The sequence below is a fragment of the Pelobates fuscus genome, chromosome 12, assembly GCF_036172605.1.
Source record: "Pelobates fuscus isolate aPelFus1 chromosome 12, aPelFus1.pri, whole genome shotgun sequence".
Lineage (NCBI taxonomy): Eukaryota > Metazoa > Chordata > Amphibia > Anura > Pelobatidae > Pelobates > Pelobates fuscus.
The window spans coordinates 94209074-94225713 of NC_086328.1; the positions used below are offsets into that span (position 1 = coordinate 94209074).

At 42.0% G+C, this 16640-nt stretch overlaps 1 protein-coding gene across 1 annotated transcript in view; it reads left to right on the forward strand.

The window, feature by feature from the left end:
• Positions 1–2747: 2747 nt before the first annotated feature.
• The window catches only part of LRRC56 (leucine rich repeat containing 56), a 48953-nt gene continuing 35060 nt past the window's right edge, over positions 2748–16640 (forward strand). Inside the window, exons 1-2 of the mRNA XM_063437648.1 lie at positions 2748–2825; positions 15241–15289. The gene's annotated coding sequence lies outside the window, so the exon portion shown is untranslated. The remainder of the gene's footprint in view (positions 2826–15240; positions 15290–16640) is intronic.

A 16640-nucleotide genomic window follows, 5' to 3' on the forward strand; every position in this document is an offset into this window, starting at 1 on the left:
CATTTATTCCCCCCCCCACCTTTCAATTTATTTCCCCCCACCCTCCCCTACCTCTATTGTAGCGTGGCCGAGCCCTGTATTGTCTGAGGGTACAGGGAGATTTAGTTTCCTGTACCCGGCCGGACTAAAAGGAAGTGCACACTGAGTGTGCACTTCCTGTTAGTCCGGCCGGGTACAGGAGACAGATGCTCCCTGTACCCGGCCGGACCATACAGGGCTCGGCCACGCTACAGTGAGGGAGGGACAGGAGGGATCGCTGAGCGCTTCCCTCCTGTTAGTCCCTCTCCTCATGCTGCGCCCGGGCGGTGCGCCCTCATGGACGCACCAGCCCGGGCAGAGCTGCAGCCGCCTGAGGCTCTCTACAGAGCGCTCGGGCGGCTGCAGCATTAGGGGGGCCGGCGCTCCTGGCGGCGCCCCTTCCCAAGGGGCGCCCTAGGCGGCTGCCTAGTCCGCCTAACAGGTAGCGCCGGCCCTGAGTGGTTATGACGGTTGGAGTCACTTTTCAAGATAAAAATAAAACAAAAAGTTACACACAAACTATAGCAAATTCCAACAGAGGTTTTTAGTATCACTCCATGTGACAACCTATCAGCTAAGGAACTCACTTACTAAGGGGGACAGGACTAAAGGGGACAGGGATACCACACCCAGACCACTTCAATGAGATGAAGTGATCTGGGTGCCTATAGTGTCCCTTAAACTGAAGCTGTCCCTTGTGGCCAATGTCATCTGCACTGTGTATGCCTGAGAGTACAACATTGATGTCTATGGAGTATTAAGTGAGACCGCAGGAGCTCCATAGGCAACCCCTTACAAACATGACCTTCCCAGCTACCTGGAAATGATACAGGACCATGAGAGATCTGTCATGGCATGGGTGCCTTTAAAGGGATACTATAGCGCCAGGAATACAAAGGTGAGTAAAAAAAACTTTATTTACTCACCTTATCCCAGCCCCAATGTCCCTCGGCACTGGGTCGACGTTCTGCCCCCTCCAAGGTCTTGCGAAGAGTGGGCACTAATACGCATGTGTGGCAAGTGCCATGTGTGCATTAGACGTCCCCATAGTAAAGCACTGAATAAATGTTTTCTTATGAGGAAAAATGTGACGCTGTATGTGCTCATGCAGTGGGTGAGGACGTCCAGCATCGGATACCGGAAGCTCCCCCAGTGGCTGTCTAGTAGACAGCCACTGGAGGCAGACTTAGAGCTGCAATGTAAACATTGCCATTTCTATGGAACTGCAATGTTTTACATTTCAGCACTAAGTGCAAAAGGGACACTGCACCCAGACCACTTTAATTAGCTAAAGTGGTATGGGTGCCTATAGTGTCCCTTTAATTATAAAAAGAGCAGAAGAACGAAGTATCCAATATAGGAGCAGCCTGGAGATGAAGTCAGGCGGTCCAGTGGTCAGGGTCTGGCAGCTAGGGAGCATAGTCAGAATCAAAGCCAAAGGTTAAATGCCGGGAATCCACAAACAAGAACCTTTGAAAGCCAAATGTCAAGGGTTGGTAACTAGGGAGCAACAAAAAAAAAGAAAGAAAGAAAGAAAGAAAGAAAAGAGCTTGAACACTTACGTCTTCACCAACGCCAAGGCCAAAGATTGCCCATCAGTCTGATCTTCCTTGCCTAACATCACTCCCCCTCGACAGTGTGGGAGGGAGGTCAGGTTGGGCACACTGAGGAGAGAACAGAGGCGGCACAGGGTGTCAGACGTCAATTTTGCCGCGCAACCATGGGCGTCCGCAGGGGGGGGATTTTTCAGCTTGTTCTGCTATTTTTCGTGTGAGATTTAAAGGGACACTATAGTCACCTGAACAACTTTAGCTTAATGAAGCAGTTTTGGTGTATAGAACATGCCCCTGCAGCCTCAGGGTTAAAGGAACACTATAGTGTCAGGAATACAAACATGTATTCCTGACACCCTAGTTGTGAAAATGCTATTCACCCAGGCTTTATGTAATAATGACTATGCTCCTCCCCTTCATGACACTGTCAAAAAGGGGCCAAGCATGGATGTCATTACAATTATGCCCCCCCCCCCCCCCTGTAAAAATTCCTGCGGACGCCCATGCGCGCAACCCTTATTCCGGGCTGGCTAAGAACTCTTAATGATGATTATCCTAAAGGTGGAGTTACACCTCCAACCGAAGAGGGGTTAATCTCTGTATGTGCATCGTTTCGTAGTGAAACGCTGTACATACAGACTCCAAACACCATGATCACTTCAAATCACTAAAGTGTTCATGATGCTCGGAGTAACCCTTTAAGTATTTCCTGGTTCGTAAACCAATGAAGATGTGTATTCTGTTGGCGAACTGTCCCAGCCAAACATGTGGCACTGTACTCATGGTTTCATAGGGAATCCTTTTGGTGGAATAGCTTTACCTTTGGACTGATACAACAGCATCGAGATTTTCTGAAAATAAACCCTTTACCTGCCCCCTTTTGCAATTATTCATTACCTCATATCTATTAATAGGATTAACACTAATGTGTAAACATTTTGTGCTTCTCTTTGATTCATTTGCATACAGGCTTGCCTATAACCAAAATCGGATCATTATTTGTAGCTCTGCTACAACTGAAATGAAAGGGTTAACATTTCCTGCAGTGCCTCAGTCCTGCACACCCAACCCATTCAGGAAGCAGGTCTCCAATTGCCTGGGGTATGAATATTTAGTTATGCTAATTCAAGCTTTTTATTTGTACGTTGCCGTGTAACAGTAGCCCTTAGCAACATGGCCTTGTATTGCAGGAAAGCCTTAGACACTTGCACACAGGCCCCAAAAGGTGCCTGGAAGACTCCTCTTTATTAACAGGTAAGAGCCAAGAATAGGGGATGGGACCCTCTAGGATCCTAGGTCATATGGTTGGGTCTTTTGAATTGTAAAGATTTTTTTAATTATTAATATTTTCTGTTAAACTAATGTGAAACATTGTAGCTAATGTGTATATTCTACATTTATACCACACACCCACCACTGATGTGGAATAAGCAAGTGTTTGAAATGTGTTTACTTCCTAAAACAGTGATCTATTTTTATTAGTGGAGAGGTGAGAATTACAGCTCATAGAAAATAGAAAATGTTTAGCAAAAATAATTTGACCTTTTTAGCATGGAAAGTACTAAGTGATATCTTTTGCAGGTTAAATAACATTTTGCAGGTCACTTAATTTGAAGATTAAAAGTTCCAGATTCCTTGTATATAGAGAAACAAAATCTGACTCTCTCCTGTGGGGGGTTATTGACTAAATAGTGAGATGAAAACTGAATTGTAACATTTTATTTATTGTGTCTGTTAAAATGTCATCAATAATTACTGCTTGTTCAGAACCGAACCACCTGTTACTGGGTTCTGAAATGGTACATCACACAGTGTTTTATTTTACTGCTAGTGGTTTTTGTTTGTTTATATGTTTTTTAAACTCTTCTATTTTGGGCAACATTTTATAAGGTATATGTCACCTCTCGACAACTCACTATTTAGTGAAAAAAAACCTTTATTTTGTTTTTGTTTATTTTTATGGAATTGTTGGAATAATACTGCGTGAGAAGTTACATGCAGAGAGATACACATGGTTGAAATTTGTATTTCCCAGTTACTGTTGGGTGCCCAAAGGGTAGATCCCCAGGTGTTGTAGAACTGCAACTCCCACGATGCTTTGCATGCCTGTAGAATGCCTTAAGAATGAGAAAGCATCATGGTAGCTGTAGTTCTATAGCATCTACCTTTTGGGCATCCCTTTTCTAAATTTACTGCTACCCATCTAATGAACGCTTAAAGGAAAACTATAGTGCCAGGAAAACAAAGCTGTGTTCCTGGCACTATAGCTCGCTACAGTGTTGTTTTAAAACATCTGGAGAGCTACCTTTTGGGCACCCTTGGTTTAGTGTTTTACTGTTTAAAAATGCTTTTACTACTTGCCATCGGAAGGTGCCAGGTGACTCCTGGCATGTTATCGTTTCAGCCAGCTGTAGTGATTATGGTGCTTAGATCAAGACTTAAGGGGACACTATAGCAACCAGAAAAACTACAGCTTATTGTAGTTGTTATGGTGTCTATAGCCTGTCCCAGCAGACTTTCTAATTTAAACCGTGCCTTTTCAGAGAATATGAATTAATATGGGTGCCAAAATTTGTGCCACACAAATTTTTTATCTTTTTTTTTTTTTTTGGATGAACCTTTGTTGTGTCCATTAAGAGCAGAATATTTTTTGTGTATTTTTTTGAACAAAACTATTTTCACAGCCTTCTTTGTTCATATCTACTAAGGCTGCCAATATTAGTGAAGGACACTGTACATGGTGTGTTTATAATCGTTAAAATATTTCTTTCTGTGCCTGCTTCCTTTTTGTATACTCTATGTATGTTTTTACAGAATAGTTTCCATTTAATTCATTGGTTGTTGTGACTCAATAAATTAAAGGGGCACTATAGTCACCAGAACAACCACAGCTTGATGTAGTTGTTTTGGTGTCTACTGCCTGGCTTTTTGGTGTCTACTGTACAGGCTTTTCAATATAAAAACTGCAGTGTTCACATTGGGAAGGCATTGGATTGGCTCAGATCAAGTTTGGGGACTTACAGATCGTTATGCATGAGGACTTCCAGCGTCCCCAGAATCCCCATAGGAAAGAATTGAATAATGCTTTCCTATGGATAAATCCTAAGTCAGAGGCGGATCAGAGTGCTGGGACATCAGCACTGGACCCACGTAAGTGACAGAAGTTTGTTTTTTTAACCCTTCTGCACCATGTTGGGGGGGGGGGGAGAGGAAGGGGAAGGTGGGCACTATAGGGAGCTATAGTGCCAGGAAAACAGCTTTTTTTTTTTTTTTTTTTTTTTTTTTTTTTTTTTTTTTTGCGGGCACTATAGTTTCCCTTTAAGCACTTGATTTAGAAAAGGGATGCCCAATAGGTAGATCCAGAGATGCTATTGAACTATAGCTACCATGATGCTTTGTCATTCTTAAGCATTCTAAAGATTTGCCAAGCTTAATGGGAGTTGTAATTTTACAACATCTGGGGCTCTACCTTTTGGGCACCCCTGATTTAGAACTAGAAGTACCTGTTGGATAAAAGATTGATATTGCTGGAAGTGTTGGCACTTGGCTGGAATAATCTGTTACTAGTGGTTGGTGTTTGGAACAATTTAGAAACATTGATTTACAGAGTAATGTGTGTGTTATGCCTAATTTTCCTGGTCTTTGTAAAAGGGAAAGGAAATGTACTTTTGCATTTTATTGTTTTGCAATTTTATACAATTTGCACCTTGCAGAGAGCATAGAGAAACGAGGAGAAATAGAAACAATGTTTCTATAACGTCTCCTGGAATGCAATGTGTGCCTTAGCTGTGCCAGGACCGAACTGGTCTGTGATGTCAATTGCTAAATCTTTAACTTGCATTTAAAGGAAAATTGAGCATCACATGGGAAATGACTGAGACAAGTTATGGGTAATTTCCAATGTTTGTTTGTTTTTTCATATGTGCCTATGGTTTGCTTGAACTGTCTTTTATCGTCTGCTCACCACTCCTTTGTTAGCCTCAGAAAGTCTCAGTAGCTGCCAACAGCCACATGATCAAGCTGCAGATATCAATAGTCACAAATAAAATGTGTGTGTGTGTGTGTGTGTGTGTGTAGCAGACATCAAACAGTAGGTGAAGCTGCAACAATTTTACAGAATCATAAAATTGAATGTAGTTTAATGTAGTTTTCTGCATATTTTCATGATTAAAACAACATTTGAAGCACCAATACCGCTACACACCGCTGGGGTGGTTATGGTGCCACCAGTACCCTGGTGCCATCCTAGGGAAAGTAATCAATCCCTTTGAAAATGTTTTGACACCTTAACTGGGTTTCCACTAGGAATTGGCTTGCAGCTCCCATGGAGCTGGAAGCTCCTGCGAGGAGCCCTACCGTGCCATCCTGTCTTCGGTGCAGGAAACTTCTCAGGGCACAGGAGGCTAATTTGGCTATTTACCCCGGAAGGACATAAGGAAACTCCTGGCAGTATAATCAGTGCAGTGGGTGGTGTAGGAATTATGTGCTTGGAACGTTCCTTCAAATGATTCTGTGGTTCTAACTGACATACGGTAATACTTATAATCCCATTAAATATAATCCATTGCATTCATTTGTATCCTGCTAAAGTTTTTGGAGCAAGCCTAACTAATACAGACAGCCATAACTGTTTCTCTGTCACCTTCTGGGTCTTTGCATATTTTACGAAGACCCTCAGTGATGGTAGCCGTGGAGTGCAGGGGAGGATATACTTACCTGATGCTTTCACCCACAGGCGCAGTCATTGTCTTTCTTCATCTCCTGGCACTTCATCCGCTTTAAGGCCTCATCATGAGTGAGACCACAACACTAATGTCTGTAGAGGAGACGGTGGGGGCCATTGTCTCACGATGAGCGAGACAATGCCTTATTGCCTCAGTCGTCACTACCAATGATTGAGGAAGTTTCAAAACTTGACAGAGGTAGCTCCACACTTTGTCAAGCAGAGAATAAATACATAAATAGATGGAGAAATAGATTGAAAAAGATGAAAGGAAGAACGGATTAGGAGTGAGGAAGAGAAGATGAGCAGATTGAAGCAAGGTTAGTTTAGGGCAACAGAGCCTTTTAACCCCTTAAGGACACATGACGTGTGACATGTCATGATTCCCTTTTATTCCAGAAGTTTGATCCTTAAGGGGTTAAAGCAGCAAGCTAATGATTTCCATACCTGATTATGCACATCTAGCTTTGAACATCTTACGTGACAATGGCATTAAATAGTATTTTTACATTAGTAAAACAAATGCAGTGATCTATATTTTTCCTTTCAGATTAGAGGCAGTGCTTACACCATAGGGATATCCAATCTGGAGGGAAAAACAGGCAGGCAAATCTCCAAACATTTTAACCCCTCCCCTAATTACCTCCTTTCCAATAAGTAGCAGCTCCTCCTGATCATCCCCAGTTCTTTGCCTGCCTTCGGCAGGGGAGGTTATGCAGGAAGGTTCTCCAGGAAGCAGGTGAGAAGGGCTGAGGCTCGGGAGGCTCTGCTTCCTTGATGTTCGGGTAAGTAGCGTTTAACACGCCGGACGGCGTGGTCCCTCAGAATTTATTCCGTCTCTTGCCGTGCCAGGTGCCGGTCTGACGAAGGACGCAGGCGTGCGTCGGCTGGGAGGTCCTGTCGGGGGAACGCACACACAGGTTGCGTTGCGTTCCACCAGGGAGTCGCAGAGCGCTATGCACATGCGCAATGCGAACCTGGATTCAGGCGCCAAATTTGAACTGGGCGTTTTTGTTTGGTTACAGGACTTAAAAGGAGCGTCCCCAGCAGCAACCTCTGTTTGCCAGGTGCTCTCAGAACGGTTTGCAATGTGTGTTTCTCACCTGCCCTCCAACACACTCTCGGGCCATTTAAGGTAAGACTGATTAAGTTTTTATTTAAATGGTTCTAGCCTGAATCTTTAGGGAAAAATTTTGTTATTTTCCCTTGTTTGTTTTCTGTTCCCAGTATATAATCCTGAAAATTTGGATAAAGTTGCTGAGAAGGGGAAATGTACATCTAGCCAAGCATTTAATGTGCTCTGTGTGTGGCCATCTTATGCCAGATGGTTGTAAAAAGAAAACTTTGCTCTGTGTGTTCAAAGAAGCTTCAGAGGAAGCACAAAGAACAGTAATGTCCACTTTATCAGCTGGTTGCAACAAAGTATGCAGCAAACAGTTGTGGATATGTGGTCAGCAGCATTACAGACAATCCAGGCTTCGGTTGCCCAGGATTCTCAGCTTGTAATAGCAGTGCCTCATCAAATGAGGAATCTGCATTCCCAGTAGAATCCATTTGGGGAATTGATTAAAGAGTGCAGTTGCATTTGAACTTGAAGAAACAGGGTAAAAGTCCTATAGGTTTCTTTTTCACCCACAGATTGGGGTATTGATTTAAAAGAATGGAAAATTCCCAGGTCACATGCTGTTTATTGGCTAGACAGTTTTTATTTCTCTCTTTCCATAGAAGCGGTACAAGACTGTATGCTGGATACTGTCCCTGTAGTAGGCGTTCCTATTGCTCAAATAGGTAAGAAAACTACATTACCAATTGGAGTTTCAAGCGGCCTCGAGGAGGTCATGGTTGAACGCAGGGACTCCTCCTTAAAGATGTTGTTCATCTCTTCGGCAGCTCAAGCTAAAGCTTTGATTACGGGGTCATCCGTTGCCGAGGCCCATATTTCTTTGGTTGGAAGAACTAGAAAAGGAAGACCCGTTAAAGCTATTATAAAATATCAGTATGGCATCTGATTTTTAGTGGATGCCTCTGCAGGAAGCCTGAAATTATCGGCCAAGAATATAGGTATTTCAACAGTCGCCAGAAGAGCACTTTGGCTTAGAAATTGGTCAGCAGATGCGACACCTGATAATTCACTGTGTGAACTATCTTTTGAACCTGGAAGACTTTTCGGTTCAAAGCTGGATGAGTTGTTGAAACAGGTGAAGGAAGGAAGGAATGCTTTACCAGTATCGTATGGGAAGCAGTTAGAAGCCGTAACGCAGAGACACTTCCCTCATTTAGAAGTTCCTCTCTTAGAAACTATTTCAAAGGTCAACAGAAAGAGCCTTTGATTATAGGAAGAAGTATCGACTCTGTTACTAAAAGTGTGGTGGAAGAAGTTCCTCTAAAGGAAGACATCAAGGCACCTATTCAAGACTTTTCTTGGTGCCAAAACCAGATGGTTCGTTTGGACCTATCCTAGACCTAAAGGCCGTAAAAAAGCGGATTATCATAAAGAAATTCCTCATGGAAACAGTAAAGTCGGCTGCTCTGCTTATGCACCCATATAATTGGTTTGCTTCCCTGGATTTGAAAGATGCCTATCTTCATGTACCCATAGCAGCATCCAGCAAAAGTTTTCTACGGATGCGGTGTGCTGCCAATTGGTAACCATACATTACCAATTCAGAGCACTACCTTTCGGCCTGGCATCAGCGCCCAGAGTATTCACATAGCTTGAGTAGTAGTTCAAGCTTTCTAAGAAGTATGGGCATCGCTGTCATTCCATATTTGGACGTCTGGCTGTTGTTTGCAGAGTCCCAAGTTCAACTACAGTTAGACCTGGGGACAGCCATCAATTCGCTGGAAAAGCATGGCTGGCTAATAGATTTCGACATATCGGAACTAGTGCCAGTTCAAAGGATCCAGTTCTTGGGTCTATTTTTGGATTCTATCGCGATGAAGTTATTCCTGCCAGAGGGGAAGATACTAAAAGATCAAGCGGTTATTCCGGAATCTCTGAGAAAAAAGTATGTTTTCGATCAGAGATGCCAGGTGCTTGCTGGGTCTGTTTACAGCCTCAATCCCGGCAGTCGCTTGGGCAATAGCCAGAATGAGACCTCTACAAAGTTACATTCTGCAGGTCTGGTATCAACAGGAACTCGGCCTAGATAGGCTGATGAGGTTTAACGATCTAATTTTGAAAAGTCTGCAGTGGTGGACATTTTCTCGATTCCTCCACGGGGGTCTGTCTTTCCGGATGAAGTCCTTTACTATCATATCAACAGACGCCTCTGCGCTGGGCTGGGGGACCCATCTGGAAGACGTATAGAAGCAGGGGTCCTGGCAAGAGAAGGATATGAGAAGTTCCTCGAACTTCAGGGAATTAAAGGCCGTATGGATGGCACTCTTGGCGTTTCAGTTTCTCATCAAAGTTCAACATATTCGAATTCGTTCAGACAATCGAACGACAGTGGCGTATTTGAACATACAGGGAGGTACGGGATCAACAAGATTAGAAAGCCTTTGTTCAATAATCGTGCTGTGGGCAGAAGTGCACCTGATGTCAATCTCTGCAGTTCAAATTTTAGGAAAGTTCAATGTGGTGGCAGATGCCCTGAACAGGCATCATTTGAAACAAGCAGTTTTGGTCCCTGTCATGCAGAACTTTCAAGTTCAGCACAGTCCGCTTCGGTGTTCCGGAGATAGTCCTGTTGGCACCCAGAGTGAACAGGAAGACAAGACGTTTTGCATCCCTAACTCCAGCAGACAGGCCGGATTCCATAGATGCCCTGTCATTACCATGGAAGTTCAACCTGGCATATAGCTTCCCGCCAGTAGTGATTATTCCCAGATTACTTCAAAAAAGTAAGGCTGGGAAATGTAAGTATTATCCTAATCCGTCCAGGGTGGCCAAGAAGTAGTTGGTTCTCGGTTCTCCTGAACTTTCCGGGGGCCACCTTTTGGAAGCTTCCTCTTTTCAGGAGTAATTCTAGAGGACGCCAGGGTGCCTCTTCCGGCCCTTCGGAGTTTCCGATTGACGGCCTGGTTTCTGGACTCCAGATTTAGAGTGTAAAGGTCTGGATCCTGAAGTTATAAAAAAATTTTTTTTGTTGGCATCTACTTCAAGGTTCTACGTTAGGATTTGGAAGTTTCAGCGAGGTTGTAGGTTTGAAGTCAAACCTGTTTCCGCGTCCATCCAGGGGATTCTATGCTTCCTTCAGATGAGATTGGCAAAGGTCTTAAACCTGCTTCATTTAGTTTACATTTTTCTGCTATCGGTTTCTTCTCCCTCAGATGTTTTCACCTCGAATTTTCTGATTTCAAGGTTCTTCAGAGCTCTGACACGTTTGGTGCCCTTTGTTGGGGAAACCTGTCCTCCCTGGGATCTGAATTTGGTCCTTTCCGCGCTTTGAGTACCGCCTGTTGAACCATTGGAAGAAGTTCCCTGAAGATGTTTTCTTTGGATACCGTTTTCCTTTGATGGCTATTCGTCAGCTAATAGAGTATGTGAGCTCCGAGCGCTTCGGGAGTATTTTCCCTTTTTGGTTTTCATCAGGACAAGGAGGTTCTGAAGCTCGATCCTTCAGGTATCACTAAAGTTTTTTCTGTTGCCAATGTCAACCGAGAAGTGGTTTTGCCGACCTTGTGTCGGAATCCGTCTAATGCCTTGGTATGTAATTTTCTCTGCTTAGACGTAACGATAGGTCTTTGGCAATATCTAAAGCTACGGAATCCTTCCGTTAGGATATCGGTATGTTTGTCTTGTTCATAGGCACACAGAAAGGTATGTTGGTTTCGCAGAGTTCTCTGGCTAGACGACTGAAGGATTGTATTCTGTTATCTTATTCTAAGAGTGACTCGGAATTTGCAGGCCCTATAAAGGAACATTCTACTAGAGCTGTTTCGCCGTCAGGGGCTCTGCGTGCAGCTACTTCTCCGTCTCGAATTTGTTCAGCTGCTAATCGGTCCTCTCTCCATACGTTCTCAGGACACTACAAGTGGGACATACTGGCCTCGGAGTATGCAGCTTTTGGGCGCAGGGTGCTTCAAGCAGTAGTGAACTGAAACCCGCCCTCAGGATTTGCTTTATTATATCCCTATGGTGTAAGCACTGCCTCTAATCTGAAAGGAAAAACATAAATTTTACTTACCGAAAATTTCTTTTTCCTGAAGATTAGAGGCAGTGCTACAATTCCCGCCCCTTTTTTTAATAAACTAAGTAATTTTGCAGCTATTTGGCTTATGTATTGTCTGGGGATGATCAGGAGGAGCTGCTACTTATTGGAAAGGAGGTAATTAGGGGAGGGGTTAAAATGTTTGGAGATTTGCCTGCCTGTTTTTCCCTCCAGATTGGATATCCCTATGGTGTAAGCACTGCCTCTAATCTTCAGGAAAAATAAATTTTCGGTAAGTAAAATTTATGTTTTTTCCTGTAACTGACTAATTTTGTCTCTACTCGAACAATGTCTATGCATTTGTCACCTTATGTTTTTAGCTTAATTACCGTAAGTATACGGCTTGTTTCCTGATTAGTGGAGTTCCATAAAACAATGTGGCATATTCAACAATGTCAGCTTTTTTTGCTTGTCTCATTCTCCTTATATTTGAAACAATAGCTAAGGTAAAACTTAAATTTGTATTTCTTAATAATAATTTCTGCTGATTTGAAAATAAAACTGTTATATTTAGGCCAAGTAACAAAAATAAATAATTTAAGATTGTTTTACTTTGTTCTAGGAAGAGACAATGTAAAAACACTTAATATAAGGAATTTTATATTGATTATAATAATAATAATATTTTTTTATTTTATTCTTTATTTAAGATACTTGAAGACATACACAAATCAGGCAAGGGGTATGATCAGTTCATCAGAATGTTCCAGTAAAAGTAGCTGTCATGGTTTGTTTTTAAAGGCTTCTAATTCTGACCTAATCTGTCGAATTCTTCTCATTTCGTGACTTTAATATGTTGAGAGAGAACTCACTGACATCTATCTGTGGCTCACAAACAGGTAGACATTACAAAGTGCAGAGTGATTAGTTCATGTTAGAGAATTATCCTTGCACACAAAACACAGTACCTCTCTCAGGGCTCAAGACTGGAGTTATTTTATTGATTTATGCATCCTATTACTTTAATGTAATGTGCTCAGAAACCTCTTCTGAAGTTCCCACAGGATTTCTAAGTGCATTTCAGGTATTATTAGTGGTTAAGAGGCCTACAGAGACAAAACGAAGTATACGGACATTTATGGGGGTTGTATGTCAGGAATATTTTAGGTCAGACTACGTTAGATTTATCTACTTCGGCTGTTTTTAAGTCACTATGCTGTAGGTACCTTATGTGCTGCACCTCTACTTGTAAAAAGGGCCAGCGGGATTTACCACTCTTTAGTGAGGTCATTAGAACGTGTATTAGCTGAAAATCTCACTATTTCATCATTTATTTGTAATCACAACATATCGTTTACTGTTCATTCAGGTCAATGACCTTATGGTATGCATTGAAAAGAATATATATTTTCCTTATTAGTCCCATAGTCTTTTATTTGCATTTTTAGGAAACAATTGTTGAGTTGACCATCAGTGAAGTGTATTAACAAGTGGGATAGAATTGATCAAATTGTAGACGTATTTATATGTACAGGGGTTGCATTATATCCATTTTATGAGGTTTCAGAATTTAAAGTGACACCATAGTCACCAGAAAAACTACAGCTTATTGTATTTGTTCTGGTGAGTATAATCATTCCCTTCAGGCTTTTTGCAGTAAACACTATATTTTCAGAGAAAAGGCAGTGTTTACATTACAGCCTATGGATACCTCCACTGGCCAGTCCTCAGATGGCTACTAGAGGTGCTTCCTGGGTCAGTTCTGCACAGTGTGCAGCACTGGCATTCAGTTTCTCCACCCTCTACATGCAGACACTGAACTTTGCACATAGAGATGGATTGATTCAATGCATTTCTTTGAGTAGATGCTGATTGGCCAGGGCTGTGCTTGGCTTTTGCTGGCTCTGCACCTGATCTGCCCCCTTGACAAGCTCAGCCAATCCAATGCTTTCCTATGGGAAACCATTGCGATTGGCTTTGATCAACACTTCTGATAATATCAGCCAAACAGGAAGATCAGGTGCATAGCCATCAGCAGCAGCAGATTGGAATAATAGTACGATTCCACTATATTAAGTGGGGTAAGGGGTGCTAGATAGTGTTTTTAACACTATAGGGTAAGAAATACATGTTTGTAGCACTCTGAACTCATCAAGGTATACTATAAACAGTGCTTTGTTTACAACACGTCACAGCAGTTAACACTGAGAGGACGGGAATGTCTCCTTGTAGGAAAGGGTGGTCTACCTTGAAAAAGTATGGTGGACTGGATTGCACGAAAGTACTAATTTCGCAGAGAATTCCTTCAACTTTAACTGAAGGTTAAACGCAGCAAATCTCCATCAAACAAATCACCCAACTTTCTTTATAGGAGGGAATGTTCCTCTAGTCCTTTTACTGTAAAAGTAGATAATAGATTTTGGGTCTGTTTGAATGTATAGGAAATAGGGTCAAAGTAATACAGCCAATAGTTAATAGTTGTAACTGCTATGTGTAATTATACTTTTGTAAATCTATTTAGAACTTTGTTTGTGAAAATAAAATGCATTGATCTGTCCTAAATAATTACTTCAGTAGGTAGAAGATCAGAAAAAGATGTAAAATAAATGTTCCATAAAATGTCAAAGTACAAAATGCCTTATTTCTAGTGACCGCTAATGTTAACCACATAATAAACTAGTATTTAATTTGAATTATACATTTTCTACGGCACAACTTTGAAATCTTTTTTTTTTTTTTTTTTTAGCATTCTACTGTTGCTTAGTTTGTTTAAATCTCTATCCAACGTTTAAAGTACTATATGCCGTACGTATATTCCTATTGCTATATTAATTCCTTTGCCATCATCAGTAAGTAAAAGGTTCCTGGAAAATTCTAGTACTTCCTAGTCCAAGAGTAGGCAACCTTTGGCGCTCCAGCTGTTGTGGACTACATCTACATTGATGGTTTACCAGCATTATGGCTGTAAGAGAATTATGGGAAATGTAATCCACAACATCTTGAATGCGGAAGGTTGCCTACCCCTGTACCACACATCCTTCCACATCTCCGGAAAATAAAATGTCTTTACTTGGTTAACTGAAATGTTGAAAATGATGAAACCTAGTTAAAGTAGTCTACTTTCTATCATAATTCCATTTGGTCTTCCACCTAGAAAACAAAAATATATGGGATATTTGTTGTAAGATGTGCTTTATTACAGTGATAAGCATTACTGTGCCTGTAGGACCTAGTGGAATTAAATGCATGTATTCCAGCTAGGTTGAGAATACGATTCCGATGTTGACAAACTGACTGGATTCCTGGTAATTTCTCATTCAACGCATTTGCAAATCAAGTCATTGACAATGCATCCTTAACCTGCAATATACAAGTTCATAGCAACTGCAGATAAGGGTAAATCAATGCAAAGCAGGACGTGATAAAATGGTGCACAGATGTGGACAACATTGCTGTAATTTAAGTGAGAGATCTTCTAGACGGGTAAAGTGAATTAATAAAGGCACGTTTTAAGAGCTGCGGAATTCCATTATGTAATGAAGATATTGTTCCTATGTTAAAATATTTATTTTAGACCAATTGTAATGTGTTAAACAACCACTCTCCCTGATAAGGTAGCAACTGTAAATGTAGACATATCAAACAAGGCTTCTTTAATATAACTATGGAGGGGAGAGGGTTGTGTTTGTGAACTTATACTAGATTGTCAAGTTATACTCGGTGACTACTATTACTATTGAGGTAGTCTTATGACATAGTTATGTAAAAGCACTTGCTCCTAAATCCTTCAGTGAGATTATCTGATGTTTTATATTATAATAATTTTCTTTCTGGTTTCATTTGTCTTTAGGAGATAAAAATAAATCCACTTGAGATGTGACCACACTATGTACAAAAAGGTAAGTATAACTGGAACTGGGAAAAAGCAAAAAAGGAATACAGGTCATAGAGAGGTCATATTAGCCACCTGCATGACCTCGAGACTTAGATGCAGGGCCGCCATCAGGGGGTGACAACCATAAAGGTTGTCACGGGCCCGTGGGCCCGGCCGCCTGGGCCCCACGTGTGGGGCCCATCGGGTGGCCCACACACTTGGGGCCAACCGATGGGCCCCCTCCTTCAGGGGCCCGGTCAGCGCTATGGCCGTGGTATAGCGCGACCGGGCCCCTTAAAAAAAAAAAAAAAAAGCAGCTGCAAGTGCTCACTTCCTCCCAGCTTGCGGGAGGAGCACGCGCGCCAGTGAAGAGGGAGCCGCGCCGACTCCCATCATCCCCAGCCATCCTCCTGCAAAGGAAAGGTAAGAGACAGGAGGGTGGCTGGAATATGAGCTGTGTATATGTATGTATGTCTGTCTGTGTATGTATGTCTGTGTGTATGTCTGTCTGTATGCATGCATGTATGTCTGTATGTATGTGTATGTCTGTATGTATGCATGCGTGTATGTCTGTCTGTATGTGTGTGTCTTTCTGTATGTATGTCTGACTGCATGTATGTATGTATGTATGCATGTATGTCTGACTGCATGTATGTATGTCTATGTATGTCTGTATGTCATTATATATGTATATATGTATGTCAGTATGAATGTATGTCTGCATATCATTATGAACGTATATCTGTATGTATGTATGTATGTCTGTATGCCATTATGAATGTATGTCTGTATGCCATTATGTATGTATGTGTGTGTGTGTGTGTGTGTCTGTATGGATGTCGGTGTCTGTATGTATGTGTCTTTATGTCCTCATGCATGTGTGTCTGTATGTATGTTAGTATGTGTCTGTCTGTCACTATGTATGTCTGTGTCAGTATGTATGCGTGTATGTCTGTTTCAGTATGTGTGTCTGTTAGTATGTATCTGTGTACTTTTTGTATCAGTGTGTGTGTTTGTGTCTGTGTGTGTGTATTCCTGTAGGCGGTATTTAGAGGCGGACCCAGTGGGCGGTATTTGGAGGCGGGGCCCAGACCCTGAGCTGAGTTAGGGGCTCCAAAATTTCTGGTGGCGGCCCTGCTTAGATGCATGTGTCACCAGCATTATTAAAGGAACACTACAGGGTTAGGAACACAGACATGTGTTCCTGATCCTATAGTGTTGAAATCACCATTTAGGTATCTTGTCCCCTGTTAACCCCGTTAAAAGGAAATAAAACTTACTTTATTTCCAGCTCCGTGTGAGTCAGCCGGCGCTGGCCCTGCCCCTGATCCGCATCCTTGCTGATATCTTCAGATCTTATAATTATTAGCCAATCC